Source organism: Amblyomma maculatum, chromosome 11 (genome assembly GCF_055883805.1).
Source record: "Amblyomma maculatum isolate TAMU_Amacu chromosome 11, ASM5588380v1, whole genome shotgun sequence".
Taxonomy (NCBI): domain Eukaryota; kingdom Metazoa; phylum Arthropoda; class Arachnida; order Ixodida; family Ixodidae; genus Amblyomma; species Amblyomma maculatum.
In genome coordinates, this window is record NC_139354.1 from 72,956,751 (window position 1) to 72,968,586 (window position 11,836).

Sequence of the window (11,836 nt, forward strand, 5' to 3'; positions counted from 1 at the left end):
TTATGAAGCAGGAAATAGTGACGCCGCGTGTGATAATTTCATTGCCGTGTTCAAAACTCTCTATGACGCAAATTTTCTGTTAACACCAATAAAAAAAACAAAACAAGCCCGAAAACCTTGGCTAACGGAAGAACTACTGAGCATGATTGAACATAAAAATGCCTTGTATGCCAAATTTGCAAAAGAAAAGACTTTAGAAATATTTGCTCAATTTAAGTCTTACCGGAGCAGGCTTACTTCTAAATTACGTGCAGCAAGAAATGCATACTTTGTTAACATGTTTTCTGATTACAGCGCTAAACGCTCTGGTGTGCTTTGTCGAAAGCCTAATTCCCTACTGCATCCTGGCACTCAGGAAATTATACCTGATACATTTATGCATGAGAGAGAGGAAATTAATGGTAGCCCACTGGATGATGCCTTATATATGTTTTTCGTACGGCAGGCTGACCACTGCGACGGTTCTGGAAGTGACAGTGCATATGACGCGGACACGTATCTATCTGAGTTTGTGGGCAGCCAATCACTTTTTCTCCGTTTTACTGATTGTGCCGAGGTGCCCTTTTGTATTCAGTCCATCAAAAACAGTAAAACTGAGGATGCATGTGGTGTGCAGCTCCTTCCCGTAACGCACGTACTTGATTTAATCTGTCCCGTTGTCACTTTTATCTATAATTTAATTTTGTCTACAGGTTTATTCCTAGGGCAATGCAGATTGCACGACTGGTTCCAATACATAAATCTGGAGACCGAAACGTGTTCTCCAATTACCGTCCAATCTCGGTGCTGCCGGTATTTTTTAAAGGCATAGAAAAAAATATTGCACATTAGAATTACATCATATTTTTCTCGACAAAACTTTCTCTTAGACTATCAGCATTGTTTTAGGAAGCATCGGTCAACAGAAACAGCCCTGTTAACGCAAAAAAAATTATCATAGAAGCATTTAGTAAGAAACATGTAGTACTAGGGATATACATAGATTTTTCAAAAGCATTTGATCTGGTAAATCATAACATCCTTCTTTCAATAATTATACAGATATGGTGTCCGCGGAACACCCCACGAGCTACTGATGTAGTACCTTACAAATCGAAAGCAGTACGTAGAAATAAATAATGTTAAATCTTCTTTGCAAACTATTTACACTGGCGTCCCGCAGGGAAGCATACTCGGGCCGCTTTTATTTCTCATTTATATTAATGATATGGCACACTATACACAGGGCGTAATTTTTAACTCCTACGCAGATGACACCACTATCTTCTTGTCCGGGATCACGGAAATCGACATTGAAGAACGAGCAAATAGCGCTTTAATCGACTTGGATCGCTGAGTGAAAGCAAATTGCTTGCAAATTAACACGAGCAAAACAAAAGCTGTGTGTTACTCACCGAAAGGAAAACATTTATCAGGTAGCATAAACATACGACTAGGAACCGAACAAACTGAACTTGTAGATTCGGTCAAAGTACTCGGAGTGGTATTTTTGAGCCACCTGACTTGGAATGAACATATTGACCATATTCAATCGAAAGTGTTATCAGCTGTTGGCGTCATGGCTCGAATAAGATATCTTCTACCTCCTAAAATCAAGCTGCTATTACATAATGCTCTCGTGTTATCCCTTTTCCAGTACTGTAGCCTAGTTTGGTGTACCACAGGAATAACCACTTTATCAAAACTGCATGTACTACAAAAAAGAGCCGTCCGGTATATCGCTGGTGTAACCTATTTCCATCCCACCAAAGAGCTTTTTTTCTAGTATGATATACTTTCGGTGTTCCAGTTATTTGATTACAGACTTATATTGACTTATAAGTCTCACAAAAAATCAAATCGCAGTTGTATAATTTCACTTGCAGACATAAAATAAAATCCTGGAAGCAGACAAACTCGACATAACGAAAAATAGCTTGTTCCAGTACCTCGCACATACGCATATACACAGTCACTGCATTATACTGTACCCAATTTGTTGAATAAGCTACATTTTGCTGGACTTGATCCAGTTTGCCTGTCGAACCACGATGTCAGCCTCTATTGTCGAGGAGAGCTGTCATGAATTTGTATATATATATATATTTTTGCATCTTTGTGTACCATTGTTTTCTGTATCAGCAGTGCTTTCCCACTTCTTTCCTTGTATCTTTCTGCTGTATTTTCTAACGTTCCTTCGTTCGTACAGAAGGAACAGTACAACGTTTTACCCGTTTTTTATTTGTGTAAACGTGTTTAGCTATAAACATGTGAATTGATTTTTCTCCTGTCTGCTGCTCTGCCAACCTTGTTCAAGATCAAGCTGTTTTTACAGCTTTTAGTTCTGGCCCCTCCTTTTCTTGCTAAAAGGAAATAAACTTGAACTTGAACATTAAGAAGCGTTAATACGGCCTATTTACTGACAGATATATTAATTTCTGGAGCTATTTCATCAAACACATTGAACTGTGGAGTGGCGCCATTGTTCTCTGTGAAGACGGAACAAACCTAATGGTTTCAGGCAGCATCTGCTCCTCGTCTGTTTGTTACGGCAGTGCTATTTACCATGAGATTTGGGGCAGATTGCTTTGTTGGCGACAAGTGTCTCGGAAACGTTTGCCGGAGATGCACGCATAGGTAAGTTCCAAGCGATTTGTAGTATTTTTCGATAGTAAATGCAGTTCAGATAGCCGGTGTGCGCTTCAAGGAAAGCACGTTGTCGTTACTTAATCTTTGCTTCCTTTATGACCTGCAACTTGTATTGCTTTTGTCATGCAAGGCCTGGACGTGGGTATTATAAATTTTTATAGAATAAAACAGTTCGTACAGTTGCAAACCACATTTTTTAAAAATGGCCTTTGAAGAACATTTAGGCACTTTTATAACAAACTATTGCTACTTCACCGCCTTGTGAATCATTGTCGTTACGATTAACTCCATAACCTGCCGATTAAAATTCGGCACCGCTGATGTCACGGTGTATTCATGTGTCTGTGGCAGTTAATATGAGTGGATTACGGACCATTATAATACTTTCTAGATAGTGTGTCTTTTCAATTATTAGGGTATAAGCCTTTCTGGCTCATGGAAAGAATTCCCGTACGCGAGAGTTATGCGCGAGATCTGTCAAAATCCGCGAGATTCCGCGATTCTCTAGCTTTCCTGCCATCAGCAATCCCACACTTGAACATGAGCCAAGGAATGCTATGCTACAGGAGCGATGATGTATCTTCCAACGTCACGCTTTCCGGAGAAAGTGTGACAGATACAGCACCTTTCCTTTCTGTGTAAACAATTATAATTATATGTAGCATTGCAATGAACGCCAATAAGAGGCAAACGATGTGAGGAAAATATTAGGATTGTAAAGGTAAGCTTTCGTCATTTTCGTTTTAAAAGACATCTCGGAGACCCTCTAATTCTCTTGCCTGCATTCTTGTTGCGACAACAGAATGCACATTTAACGAATGTTTCCTGTCATGCTGTCTTTTCAGACATCATAGAATGTGCAACGAAAGACACTTTTTCTTTTGAGTTCTACCTAATTTTACATTTGTTTGTCAGTTTTTACTTTGTTGTTGATCAAATTACCTTCCTTCTCGGCTTTCTATAGTCACCCGTAATTTTTCATAAATATTTCTGAATTTACTGGTGGCTACTGAAATATTTTCACCAACGGAAACATTTTTTTTGTGTATCTAGCAGCAGTGTTTAATATCATTTATTTCTCCTCGCGGTAAAATGTTTTTACACTTTTTATTCTCAATAATTGAATGCTAAATAAATATGAAGGTCTGCTTTTTGAGCACTGCATAGCAATCAAACTGTTAGCTAGAATGCATAGTGTTTTTGAATTTGGCTTCCGAAAATTTTAACGATGTATGGACTGGCTGAAGCCGAAAAGTAGCCTTGTCGCAGCCGTGAACTGGTTCACATAATTACATGCTTAAATCAGATTTTCTGCCAACTGGTCTAACGTTCTCCATTCTTCAGTACGATTTTGCTTTAGCATAGATAAGTAGAGCTATTTCTAGGGCAGCAGAAAGTCTAGCATACCAATTTAGGTTTCGCTGATTTCTAGATTCAATCCACCTAACAGTGATACTATGTGAACAAGCATGGTTATCTCCTCTGTGCATGGCAACCATAACTACTGTGAAACATGCCGTACAAAGTATCTACCTCCCCTTGAGAACACTAACTCATAGCAATTCGAAGGTTCCAGAAACATTTAGTAACCAAATTCTTTGCGAACTCCACACGTTACGTGCCCCTGTCTCAGTAATGGCGATCTAGATTATCGAGTGCCCGACGTTTTTCGAAATGTTCTCATTACCAATACTAAATTTTCAGTGTTCCTGGTTGTGTCCGTCAGTTTCAGAGCACGAATGAACTGCGCAACACTGCACGAAAGAAAATCTCACAGTTTCTGCGAGGTGCATTACCTCCTTCATTTTAGCCTCAACATTCAATGCCTATTCAAGTTTCGAACTTTTAAAGCTTAGGCAAGCCAGCGAAACTTCACCGAAGCGTGTTTTCCAATCGCAATTGCAAGGCTATGCGTTCGTGTCATGGTCGTAAGGCCATAACGTGCAGATTTTAGATATTAAGTTTCCTAATAAAATTGGTGCAGATCTCTGTGGTAAATGTTTGTCGAATACAAAATCTACGGTTTATTCGAAATTCCAAGAAATGTGTATACACAATTGATACAGCCATAGTGATAGGCTCCCTGTCGCTAACTCAAAGAATGCCTTCCGGAAATGCTTGACGCAGTATATGGCTGAAGAAAATATCCAAAAATGCAGCAACAAAAAGCGTAAGACAAACAGAGAGAGACTGCGAAGCATGGTGGCCGTAAACTGTGGTGAATGTGACCGCAAGGTTTATATCAAGGAAACCATTGACCTGCGTAGCGAGCCGCTCCCACAAAGTGGATCTGATTTCGATTGAGACATAATCAACAAGTATGGGCGAATATTACCGCGCCCCAATCAAATATTTTTTATTCGTTTTTCAACAGCAGCCAGCCTCGGCCTTGTCAATGTAAATCTGTACATTTTGTTTGTTGATTCTCGCTGTAGCAAGACGCGGCTTTGTCATTTCCTTTGTCATGCAAGATGCGCTGGGATGTATCTCGAAGGGTTCCAACCACTCGTCTGTGTTTCTACAATGTTCCGGATTTTGCTAGTCACTGTCGGCTTCTTTTTTAATTCGACGCTTTTAAATTTACTGTTGATTAGTGAAACGGACATTTGACATTCGCCGATCGTCAAGCACGATTGCTGTTATCACCACCGCCGAAACGCTTAGTTTACTAGTGGGTCCATATCAGCCGAGTAAAGAGTTCCTTTTGTGCGCCACTAAACACTTCGTTCGAGGTGATGACCCTTGTCATCACTTCGTGACAATACTGACAGCTGTCTAGGAAGCCATTCCTTTTCTTACATCTCCGCTTTGCAGTCAGATACCTGGCTGTGATCAAATTAGGGCTTAAGAATAAAAGACGCAACTCGACCCTTGAGTCACCTGTTTAGGCAACCTATTCTGAACATTTTTGTTTCGTGGCCTTTATGTAGCCTAAATATATCTTTTCGAAACAGACGGCTTTTTTGTCAATCATTTTGTGTTGAATATATACACAGAGATTAAAAATTGTATATTTCTGCTATAAAATAAGTGTTTATAATATCTTGCAACTCATGCGCACGGTTAAAGGGTCATTCGTACCATTCTAATTTCTTCTAAACATCGATTCAGCTCACAAGAATATCGAGTAGAAAAAGTATGATTTCAGTAGTTTACTACCTGCTCATGTTGTACTCATTACATAAGAAAAAATAAACATCCCAATGTGCCTTTGAACAAGGGAATTTAGAAAATAATGCATTTTCACCAAATATGCTTACCCTGCTTACATCCTGGTACTGTTGGAGGTCGCTCCGAGCCTCTGGGTAATCGGACATGAAGGCATACGTTCCGAGCAGTTCCAACAATAGAGTAGTAAACGCTGCAAGCAAGATGTCGACATTGCCGCCCACCATTGTGGATTGGCTTTGAAGTGTGAATAACGTCCTCGTTTTAATACTTCAGCACACAAGGTCATAAAATGGCCTCTTCCTGCCTTGTTAGTCGTATTTATGCACGTGCAACAAAAAATTAGAGGTCAGAGGCACGGGAAGTCATTTCGAGTACAATATTGAATTCATCGCCTAAATGGTCTAAAATCGTTGCTTAGGTGACAAAAATCTTTATTAAAGGGTCAACGTTCTATTTACGCTTCGACAACAATCGCATCCCTTTTATACTTATAAAGGTGATAAGCACACTTCAACGCTAACCTGACATGCAGAGTCGAGGTGGATGCGAATTTAAATTTTGAGACTTGCACTTAGAAGAATAGATTGTACTGATACTAATTTGTGTCAGATGAGAGAATGCAAAATAGCTAAGATACCCTTTAGTAATGAAGTAAAAAGGAACACAAACTACATGAAGAAGGCAGTGTATACACAAGAATATACGGGAAGCTAAGAGAAGACACAGTCCCAAGATTAATTAGACGCTGTAGGCTGCTCCGTCAGCGAGTGTAAGCAATCAGCGAACTTGGACTTCCGAACAGCCAAAGTCTGTAGCTTTCCGCTGACGACCATCCTTTTTTTGTTAAAAGGACGCAAACTGCTGCTAGGATCTGGATTTATGAGATTATTTGAGACGCATAGCTAACGGATGAGTTTGTTTCCGAAAAAAAAAACAGTCGTGAATATAATTTGCTTTTCCTTTTCTGAGAACGTCTATAATAATCAAGATATTCAAAATAAAAACAAAAACTTGTTACGATATATGCACAAGCCTATTTTCGTTTGGCGGCAGAAAATCGAACGGCATATTCTAACAACTAACTAGACTGCGAAACAGTTCGCGCCCCTGTCACGGGCAATATGTCACTATGCGCCATCCCTAGAGCACCTTCTGTTTTCGTGAATAGGGTGGAACATTTTGATTGGCTAGTAAAAATCTTTAAGCTCGAAATTCAGTTGGGGTGCTCATTGTTTTAATAATATTTTGTGCCCCACCAATCCTTAGGGAGTTATAGTTGTGGTTCTGTTTTTATACAATGACAAATATTTTCCAGTAAGCGTAGCGATGGGATATATTTTGTTCGCAAAACGCAACAATATATGATCACAACATGAATAATTTCAGCTAACTACCTACGTTTCTGCCATCGCGCTGCCTCTGTAGCCAATAGCCGGAAACAACAAGGCATATATGCGCGACTCTGTGAAGTTGCTGCACTGCGCATGAATTTGCGAACACCAATTTGAGATCGCGTCTGTTATGGACTTGCAGATAATTTAAAGCAATACGTGAGACACACTTTACTTTTGTTTGTAATCGATGGGCTCAATGGTACATTCATATTTTTTGTGAATTCATAGACATGCACGGTCGCTGAGCCTTAGGAGTTGCATCAATTTTCGCGGAAAGAAATCCCCCTATCTGAAGAAAACAAAATATTCTGTACCTATTTGTGGCAATGCATTACCTGTTCCGAAAGAAAATGGTGCGCATTGATTACAATGCATTTAAAGCAAATAGGAATGTGTATAATATGCACCTTGTAAGGTCAAAGTTGCAAGGCATCTTGTGTGAATACGGCTACGAACGTTGGTCTGGGATGCAGAGGATAAATCGGCCGCTTTATATGCTTGTGTGTTTTCATTATTGCATCTATATAAGCTGCTGTGGGGTAACGGAAGAGCGTTTGTACTTCGATTCGTCATAACCATCTGCATCGAAAACTAGACCATGGGTACTAATTGAGTGGCTAGCCGAGTGCTGCCCCAGCAACACTTGCGCCACCGTAGGTAAAATGCTAGTGCCAACTTCGCACTAAGTGTCGGTGAAATGAGTGTTCAAGCTAGCATGATATTGGGCAGATGAACTAAATTTTTATGATTTCAATAACATGTATTCAGCCATCGAAGAGGTCAGTATAAGGTACGCCGACATATTCGCTGCGACAACGGAAGTGTTTACGCTTTAACAACTTCCTGCAGTCCGCCTATACGAATGTGATTCTTTGAAAACAGCAGTACTCTGCGATATGGTGCACCAGATGGGGAATAAGTGACATGGAAAAGATGATAAATTTCAGCAATAAGAGGAGAATAACGAGGCCCCAACACACATAGATCGCCGCACAAATGAAGCTTCCGTTGTCAGATGTATCATGCACAGTAGGACCGCCACGACTTTGAATTGATTGGTTGACGGCAACACGAAAAAATTCCGAGAACACTGCGGTATCTACACTGCAGAAGATCGAAAGCCGGAGCGTTGTTGCTGCACACTGTGTATGACGTTTGCTTTTATTCTCACATCAACTAAATGCACCACCACTATCTCTGCTAGTGTCATCTTCGTATTTATCACTTAATGTAGCGCCATTGTTATCGCGAATAACATCCTCGAGGACAGACAAGGAGGCGTAGTGGAATTGGTTAAAGTGATCGGCTCGTAATCCTGGAAGAAAATTCGATTCTCGGTAGAGACAAGATTTGTATTTTTCTGATGACGTCATCAGGATGACTGATAAGAGACACATCAGCGCGGAAACCTGACGCACAGATTCCGCTCACATCTCGCGCTCAACTATCGCACACGTGATTCCGTTCCATGCGCCTAGAAAGGATTTCGCCTTATTAATCAAAACGAAATAAACGCATTCGGCAATCCCGTGAGTGCAATGTTTGCGCGCTTTGAAAAACGACAAAATCATGAAAGACAGAGTACATGGCGCGAATAACAATACGTTCGTACTGCAAGAGGCTGCCATGTATTAAATGTGCAAACATGTCCGGAAAAAAACGTTGAGATGTTCGTTAAAGGAGACAATATTTGTGTTAATTTCACTGAACCCAAACGTGATGCTAGAAAGATGAATTTGGCACGGCCTTTCATCATTTTGCTTGGTGGTTAACGACTAAGGGACTCGTACTTAGTCAGTCGAAGTGTTCAATATTTTAGTCGCTTTCTACTTTGGGTAAAAGAAATGAGAATTATCTGTGGCACAATTCGCTAGACCTCTGCTCCTAGCAATGGCACAGCACCGTGTACAAAAGTTTCGTAGTTTAGGATGTCCACAGTAGCCACTAATTTTCACGGGAGATATATTCTAAGCGGGAAGCGAAATATAAGGGCAGCACCGTACATGGTGCACCGAGATTCATTGCGGTAGAAGTTAGATAAACCACGTGATAATTTAGTACCTTTTCATTCAAAGCTGCTTTTGGGCCGAGTAGGGTGTTCGTCGTAAAATACTCAATGAACTAGTGAGCGATAGTTATAAAAGTATAGGGGAATCAAGCATTTCAGCGTGACGCTGAGCGCCACTTCCGAGAGGCTCCAAGTAACTAACAGGGGGGACTATCTCTTCTGCTAACTTGCTTGCGTCTGTTCCGTCTTCCCGCGAAACTTGATCTATGGACGTGCCTGGAATTTTTCACTAGTGCTGTGAGGCCACTGTAAAATATTGATTTGGTGCGCGATGGCTTAGTTCAGGTATTTTGCGTTTATCTCATAAGTCTTTTTATTTCTGAGGGAGTAACTGCGGGACATACAAAGTGAAAATCCAAAGGCTGTCCTGAGCGAATCTGCGACTCGAATATATTTGTCTTTGCCGTACAATAATAATACACTTCCTTGGATCGCGTAGCTTACTTCCGCCGTGTTCATGTACAGATTTCATTTGCATGTAGTGGTTTGATTTTTTTGTTTGTTTCCGCGGTACTTTATTCGCTTCGGCTCCAGCCTGCTAACTCGAATGTCAGTGACTGACGCTTGCTGCTTTTCTATGCGGACAAGATACTAAAACGCAATTTGTGATCTCGTTGCACGTGGATGAACACAGGTGTGCGGGAGGCGATGATGAGTTGAAGAAATCATTGTAGTTAAATAATAGCTTAATTGAAGAAATAAACAATGATAAAATGTTAAAAAAATCGGTGGTGGCTTAGCTTCGTTAAGTCTGGATATCAGAACCGAAAAGCTTCGACGATACCGTGGCTTAGCTTGTGGTTCCTTGGGATAGTTGTGGCTTACCTTGGTGTTAACGGTCGCACCTTATAGATATTCCATCGCTTATCATCACGGTGAAACATTGCTTACAGCCGCAAAGCACATAAGATTAAACTTTATTCCGATTCCACATTATCATCACCGTTACGCTTCTGTATACACATAAACACAGCCCGGTGAAAGCACGCGGCACCGACTAAAGGTCAACCTGAGAAGTCGCGGCAGCAGCGGCGGCTCGGACCACCTGCGCCTCTCCTGTGACGTCACGTGGTTTGCCCATGCACAGCTGTGCCTTTATTGCGAAAGCAATACTGCGCCAGGTCTAGCCGCTCGTCGCTATGTGCCGTGTCCGTGTCCGTATTCATGACCGTGGTCCCCTGGAAGAAGATGCCAACGTGGGTCTCAGGATCCTTGCATTCACGCTACCCCTATTGGCCACTAAGGCACGTTCATACGGCTTCTTTAAAGCCGGGCTTTATATGTGTTCTAACGACGGAGCACACGCGAAAACCTGAGTTCACTAATCTAGTGAAGCTTTTCGCTTCTAAACTTGGGTTCGGAACTGTTAAATGCTGAGAGATAAAATGCAGTTCTTTCTTATGCGAATTAAGAAATTTAGCGTATGACCAATAAATAAAGGCAACAATCAATTAACCGAACATTGCAAACGGGAGTCTAAATACGTCGTACGGCTCAGATTGAGAGAACATGCATGTTGATTCTAATTCAGAAAATTTAGCGTGTCTAATTTAATATTCAAATATTTTACACAATTGAAAAATTGAAAGAGCTGGTTATTTCCAAAAACCAGTATAATACCAAGCTGGCGAGTGCAACTATCGCGAGACTTGATGGCAATAAGACAAATGCACCATTCTTGGTAGGAAACTTTCAATGCTGAAAATTCGGAGGTTACTTAGCTCAACCATTAGTGATATCAATCAATCATTCAATCGGCCTTTTATTTTCTCCATATTACAGGAGGAGACAGGACTAAAAGTTTGGAAGCTTGACAGAGGTCCTGCCTCCTTTTTTACATTGCCATTGCATCAGACAAGCGACAATAAATTCTGCGCTATACATTATAGCACAAAAGAAGATAACACACCTTTAAAAAGGAGCAAAAAGTACCAACACAAAAGTACACGCAGCGTCATCACAGTAACTTCCTCAGAAATTTTTTTTTAATAACAGTATTTGAATGCTGGAAACGGTCAAACATTTCTTTGTTTAATTTATTTAATAGCACTGGCAGTGTGTGTGAGATAGATTGTTCGGAGTAATATGCTCTAGGTGTAGGAACTAACCACATTTCTTTGTTTCTGGTTTGTGGAACATGGGTGTTTTTTTGCAAGTTCTGCCAAACTACCAACGTAATTTTCATTGCTCCGCGAAGCAGTTTTGAAGCTCTTTAAAAGTCTGTATTCGTGTAAAGCGAAGACTGGCAGGATGTCGTATTTTAAAAAAAAACAGGTCAGTCGTAGTGAAACAATAAGGAACGCCAGCAATGCATCTCACAGCTCTTTTTTTGGAGAAGGTGCAACTTGGCCATGTCCGTGATGCCAGTGGTACCCCAAACGATAATACAGTATTTTAAGAGAGACAGAACTAAAGAGTTATACTCCAACAGCCTAATTTTGACAGGAAGAATGTTGTGCAAGCGCGATATAACTCCGACAGCTGAGGATACTTTAGATCTAATAAGATTAACATGATCATTCCAAGTCATGTGCTTTGAAAACATGACACCAAGGATTTTGACAGAATCCACTAT